The following is a 7,063-nucleotide window of genomic DNA, read 5'->3' on the forward strand; positions in this document are numbered from 1 at the left end:
TTTCTTTTACAATACCAATGTGGGACAAAATCCCCATAACCCATTTCAAACAAGCAACTTTGTCGCAATATATTCATGGATTCCACTAAGAAAATGTCTTAGATCCAAATATGAAAGTTTAAGTCCTCATGTCAAGAAACAACCTCCAAGTGTTAGTTTCCGGAAATCATATCAAGAACATATATAAAATATGCCTCAAACTTTCCATTTTCTAACATATTAATAGTTGACAAATTAACAAAATCTAAATATAAACATCCCTTATATACTAATTACATAATAAGAGTATTCGTATATATGTTGATTTATGGTTGCTCTCATCAAAATTTCCGCTTTTAAACCCTATCTATTAGCAGAAAAAATGAAATACGAGTGAGTCAAAGACCCAGTATGAATATAATTTTATAAAGTTTAAAATTGACATACGATTTAATTTTTCATTAGTAAAACGAAGACAATGATTGGCAATTACGTAGAGATCAAATATATTTTCAAAATAATATGAAACGAATAAGTACAGTGATAAAAATTTAAATAAAAATAGCAGAGCGGAATTTTAAAATGGAAGTTAAACGAAGTATCAAGTAAGGTGGGTGTAATAAGGGTCTCTTACACAAAACTATACTCGCCAAACTATAATCACCTAGGACAATGGTTTCTTACTCGGTAATCCAGAAGACGAAATAAGGAATGTAAAATACATCCCAACAATACAATAGCGATCATGATCTAATCACATCTCATATCCAAACACGTGCTCGTACACTCATCCACCGATACGAGTTGGTGCCTAGTTCAGTTTTACTCCGAACTCCATTTGAACATTGTCTGTGATTAATCCACACAGATCGGTCTAAGAGCCCAACAAATAGATTACAAAGGTTGGTTGACTCGTTGCACGAAAGAAAAATAAAATAAAACAATGTCGCAATAAAATGTGAAGTAAAACAATATACAAGTCATAAAGCAACATTAAATTGGAAAATCGAATCAGGAAAAGTGTACAAGTAGGTACACGTAGGGTACAACAAGTCCACAATTTTAGTGAATCAATAAAAAATTTAACGAATATTTTATTATTTATAAAATAAAGAGAAAGATGGAGCATTCGTATCAGAAGGTAAACAGAGAAGGTCAAAAAGGTGCCAATTTACAAATTTTACTTAACTATAGTTATAAAGAACATTTATAATGTAAATGGAGCGATAAAAGGGTTAGAAATTCGTTCCCATGATTTTAATTATAAGAAAAACTAAGAGTAAACAAATTTCTACGAAGAAGTGTTCACACAACATAAAAGAATAATAATTTGTAAGATCGTTAAAAAGAAAATTAAATGATAATTGATAATTTTAATTTAAGAGAAGGTAATAAGAATTCGTACCTCAGAAAAGAGATCAAACCCACAATTAAAATCTAAGGACCAATTAAATATTTATAAATCTAAAGGATTACTAAACTAAATATAAAACAAATTATGAACTCATGCATACCTATACTAAAGAGCTAAGTAGAATAATTACAGTATAATAACATTTTGATCAAGATACAACAAATATTACTATAATAATGATAATAAGACGAAAAGAAGCCGTGATAAGCTAATAGGACATGCATTGGAATAAAAATCAAATGCTAATAAATTAATAATATAATTATTATTACTAGAAAAAGAATATAAGGAAGGGAATTCAAATGCTAAAGAATATGATTAGTATTTGTTAAGATATCTGTAGATATGGTTTGTTATTAGAGATATCTTTGTTATTAGTGTAAATCAATTTCTGTAAATCAGGTCCTGTAAATCAGTGTGGTTAGGAGCCTGCCGAAGACCATATAACGCTTTAAGTAATAGACATACATAATCTGGATAAGCAGGATCCCGGTACCCTAGTGGTTGATGCATATAAACTGTTTCTTGGATATCACCATGAAGAAACGCATTCTTCACATCCAATTGATGAATGTCCCATGCCTTGGAAAGAGCTAGAGACAGAACTGTGCGAATCGTAGCCGGCTTCACCACCGGACTAAAAGTCTCTCCACAATCAATACCAACCTGCTGAGTCTTCCCATCAGCCACAAGACGAGCTTTATGTCGCTCAAGCACCCCATTTAAATTTTCTTTATGAGTAAAAATCCACATAGATCGAATGACATTAGCATCAGCCGGACGAGGTACCAACACCCATGTCTTATTTTGAATAAGAGCATCATACTCATCATTCATTGCCATTTTCCAATTAGGATCCGTGAGAGCCTCTACTGGGTTACGAGGCAAAGAAGAACGAGCCACCGAAGATAACAAACCATATTTTTTATTTGGCTTAAAAATGCCATGTTGACTCCGAGTGACCATGGAAGGACGAAAAACTTGTGGCTGTTGATTTACTGAAGCGTGTTCAGAATTAAGCTCTGGGCTGAGAGATGTAGTTTGACTCGGTGTAGAAGTAGACGAAGCATGCTCAGGACTGGGAGATGTGGTCTGACTCGGTGTAGGACTCGAAGTAGACGACAGTGGGCTGCCAGAACCTTGTGTGGGAGGTGATGACGGACTGACTGGGCTTTGTGGTGAAGGTGGAGTGACTGGACTAGTGTTGGGGACCAGATTTTGTATGTGGTGAAGCATATATGGTGAAAGATTATCACCTAGAAAATCATAGTTAGAGGGAGAAGGAGCATGTGTGTTGGCAAACGGAAACACCTGCTCATCAAAGATCACATGACGACAAATAATAATTTTATTTGAAGATAAATCAAAACACTTGTAGCCATGATGAGTTGACGAGGGATATCCCAAAAACACACATGGAGTAGTCCGGGGTTGTAATTTGTTAATTGTTGTAGACGGAAACAACGGATAGCATAGACACCCAAACACTTTAAGATGAGAAAATGATGGAACCTTTTTGTATAGAATTTGGAGAGGAGCTTTATTTCTCAAAATCTTACTGGGAAGAATATTAAGAAGATACGTGGCCATTTGTAAAGCATGATGCCAAAATGAAGGAGGAAGAGATGCATGAGCAAGAAGAGTGCGAGTAATATTATTTATACTCCGAATTTTCCTTTCAGCTTTACCATTTTGAGACGATGTATGAGGACAAGATAGTCTGAATGACATACCATTAGTTTTACAAAGATCCCAAAATTGACCATTGTCAAATTCCCTCCCATTGTCACATTGTAATGTTTTAATCGGACGTTCAAATTGGGTGAGAATATGGTTTTTAAATGTCAAGAATTTCCCAAACACTTCTGATTTATTTGCCAACGGAAAAGTCCATAAAAAATTTGAATAATCATCTAAGAACAAAACATAATATTTATGTCCCATAGAACTCAAAACAGGTGATGTCCAAATATCACTATGAATAATATCAAATGGCAAAGACGTGCAGGAAGTAGAAGATGCAAATGGCAACTTAATATGTTTCCCAAAAATACATGATTGACAAATACTGGACCCCGAAAGACGATTACAAGCAATACTTTTATTGAGCCTAAGAACATCAAAAACAGGAGCCCCTGGATGACCTAATCGAGCATGCCAGAGTGTAGGAGAGATAGCTGCAAAGGCGGAATGGATAGCTTGATTTTTGATAGAAGTAGTAAGAGGATACAGTTCTCCCTGACTATCACATCTCATGATGAGTCTCCCCGTCGGAAATTCCTTCACAGAAAACCCAAAAGGATCAAATTCAACCGTCATATTATTATCAGTAGTGAATTTTCGAACGGAAATTAAATTTTTAACAATTTGGGGGGCATGAAGGACATTGTTTAGGACTAGAGGATGACTCGAGGAAACAAACTCAGTACATCCATAACCACTGATTGGAATAGAATGACCATTGGCGACCATAATACCACTATTATGAGGACTTAAAGCAGTATAAGAAGATAAATTACCATTTGATGATGTCATATGAGATGTTGCCCCAGTATCCATGTACCATGAGGAATCAGGTGGATTAAGAGACATAGTATGCATTGCTGCTTCAATATTTATAGGAGAGTAGGAGACGGACTGATTTGGAGCCGCCACAAATGCTTGCTGAGGACGAACCACTTGTTGAGGATGAGTCCCCAGAATTCCAGGCTGCTGTTGCTGTGGGTGATTCGAGTATCCTCGAGACCAACCTTGGGTTGGATACGGGCACGGTGGAGTAGCCCATGGTGACATCCAAGCCCAGGGTGGAACATTACCCCACGGAGCTTGATTTCCCCACTGATGTTGTTGATGACCACCACTGCGGCCCTGTTTACCCCTTCCAGAACCATGACTAGCACCAGTATTCGGTCTGCGTCCAAAGCTTTTCTTGTTGCCAGAAGGTTTACCATGGCTCTGTGTTGGTGCCGATTGTAATGGGCCAGAAGTACCATCACCAAAACCCGAATTTGGGTTGGTAAACAAAGCAGATTCTGTGGTAGCCTCTTTTGCCAGTCCAACCTCCTCGAGCGTGAGCATCGAACGAGCCTTATAGAATGAGGGTAATGGGTCACTCTGGCGGATCAATGTCCCAACACCCCTATAAGCTCGAGAAAGACCAGAAACCAGTTGAATGACTAGTCGACTTTCCGATACCGGTGCCCCTACATTCTTCAATTGATCAGAAAGTGTCTTTAGACGTTGGCAGTAAGCCGAAACATTCGGAAAATTTTCCATCTGAGTATTGGAGAACTCAGCCTCCAGAGTTACCACACGGGAATTTTTATTATCTTGGAATATGTCACGTAAACGATTCCAAGCATCCATGGCCGGAGCATCCGGTTCAATAATTGTGTGCAATAGATCGCTGGAGATTGTTGCGTAAATCCAAGAAAGAACCGTAGCGTCAAGAGTATACCATAACTCATTTTCATCCTCAGTAGTCAGGACCTTCTCCTTGCCTTCGGCGGGAGGAATAATATGGTGAAGGACCTTGTGAGAACGTGCAACAATCTTGAACAGCTCTGCCCAGGTTGAGTACTGAACATTCTCCATCTCAAGAATGATGGGAATATGATTGCGGATATTCGACACCGCAAGAGCTGGATGAAAAGAGTGTTTGTTTTCAGATTTATCAGACATGATGCTGAGAAAGAAACGAAAAAAGGATGAAGAAAATAGAGAAGAGAATAGAGAATAAGATAAGCAAAACGCTCTGATACCATAAAAAAATATTTTCCTCGAATGATTTCTTATCATTGCCTTGCTATATATACTCTTTACAGGATACAAGATATGCCATACAATTAGGCCTCAATACAGGAAACTAATCCTAACCACACTGATTTACAGGACCTGATTTACAGTAATTGATTTACACTAATAACAAAGATATCTCTAATAACAAACCATATCTACAGATATCTTAACAGTATTAGTAAACAAATAAATTAATAATATAATTGAACAATACCCGACAATTAGCTAACAGTTAGTAAATATTAATTATTAGAAAATATATATTAATACACCAATTCACTAGAAAAAGAATATAAAGCCATGAATTAACGAGAATACAAAATCATGATCTAATAATTGACAATACGATAAACAAATTTAACTATTTAAGCCCACAAGGGTCGGCTCAGTTGGTTAAAAAGGGGATAATTATCCTCTTGGTCACATGTTCAAATTCCACGGGAGAAGAATTTATGATTATGACTCCTGAGTCAGAGTCTGTAGCTTAAAATGCGGTTTACCTTGGTTCATGTGGTTTGCAGGCTATTACTAAGAATAAATGACATATAATGGTTAAAACCTAATTTATACCTAACATATAAATTGGACGAACTTAGCCCGTTGTAATATGTAGGAAATTAATTAAATAATTTTATCAAATAAATAATAAAATAAATAATGTGATTACTATTAAGAGCCACAAAATCACATTTTACATCTCCATGGAATAACAGGCTTCCCGGTCACATAAAACATGCATGCAAACTAAGTAGATCTGGTACACCTACACCTATTATTCACATTATTAATTCAAAATTCTTGATATAAATCTTGAAATAAAGTAACAAAAACTCAATATAAATTCTATAAAAATAATAACATTGCACTAAATATTTGGACCAACAAAATATATGTTACGTTGTTATTTATTCAAATTTATATTAAAAGAACTTAAAAATAATGATTAACCTAGAGATTATAATAATACGAAATCAAATTGTGCTTCTTATATAATTTACACCCACTTAATCACAGTTTACAATTAAGTATAAATTATATTATAAAAATTAAACAATCACAATATTTGATTAGAATTTATAAAATAAGTAATTATTAAATTGTAAGCACAACCCATGAAACAAATATGACTCTAGGCTCAGACATTTGTTAGGTTTATAATCTCATGAAACAAATATGGCTCTAGGCTCAGGCATTTGCTAACCTTGCTAGTGCATGACACAATCTCGAGAGTAGTATGAATATATGAGTAATGAATTAATAATATACATGATATGATATGCATTTTCTATTTCTCCCCGCTATTTACTCAACGCCAGCTGCCCCCAGAATAAGATTATATTATCTTATATTTATAGGTCATATTTGTTTCATGAGATTATAATCCCCACGTGAATAACTAATTCATTAAAATTAGTCTTATCGATAAAATAATCCTATCATATATGTTTGTTTGGAAAGATTAAGTATAGCATTGTACTATAATCCTTTAAAATTTTATTTTATATTTGTTTTGAGAGAGAGTGTTTGAGATTGGAATATAGTAGTTTAAATTTTCCAATCCTCTATTTGTTTTACATAGAATTATAACGAGGGATTATAATCCTTTAAAAACTGATTTGTAAGAGGGGATAAAATAATACTCCCTCCCACCAAGTATTAGAGAGGATTATAACCCTATCCTCTACTCGAACAAAACAAATATGACATAGAATAATTTAAAGGATTATAATCTTTGGATAACCTTCATTATTTTTTTACAAAACAAAGATGGGATTTGAAAATTTAAAGGATTATAATATTATTCCCTGCTTAATATCATTAAATAAACATGACCATCCAGATCGAGGTTATATCACAGGTATAACCTAATTA

The sequence above is a fragment of the Apium graveolens genome, chromosome 6, assembly GCF_009905375.1.
Source record: "Apium graveolens cultivar Ventura chromosome 6, ASM990537v1, whole genome shotgun sequence".
Lineage (NCBI taxonomy): Eukaryota > Viridiplantae > Streptophyta > Magnoliopsida > Apiales > Apiaceae > Apium > Apium graveolens.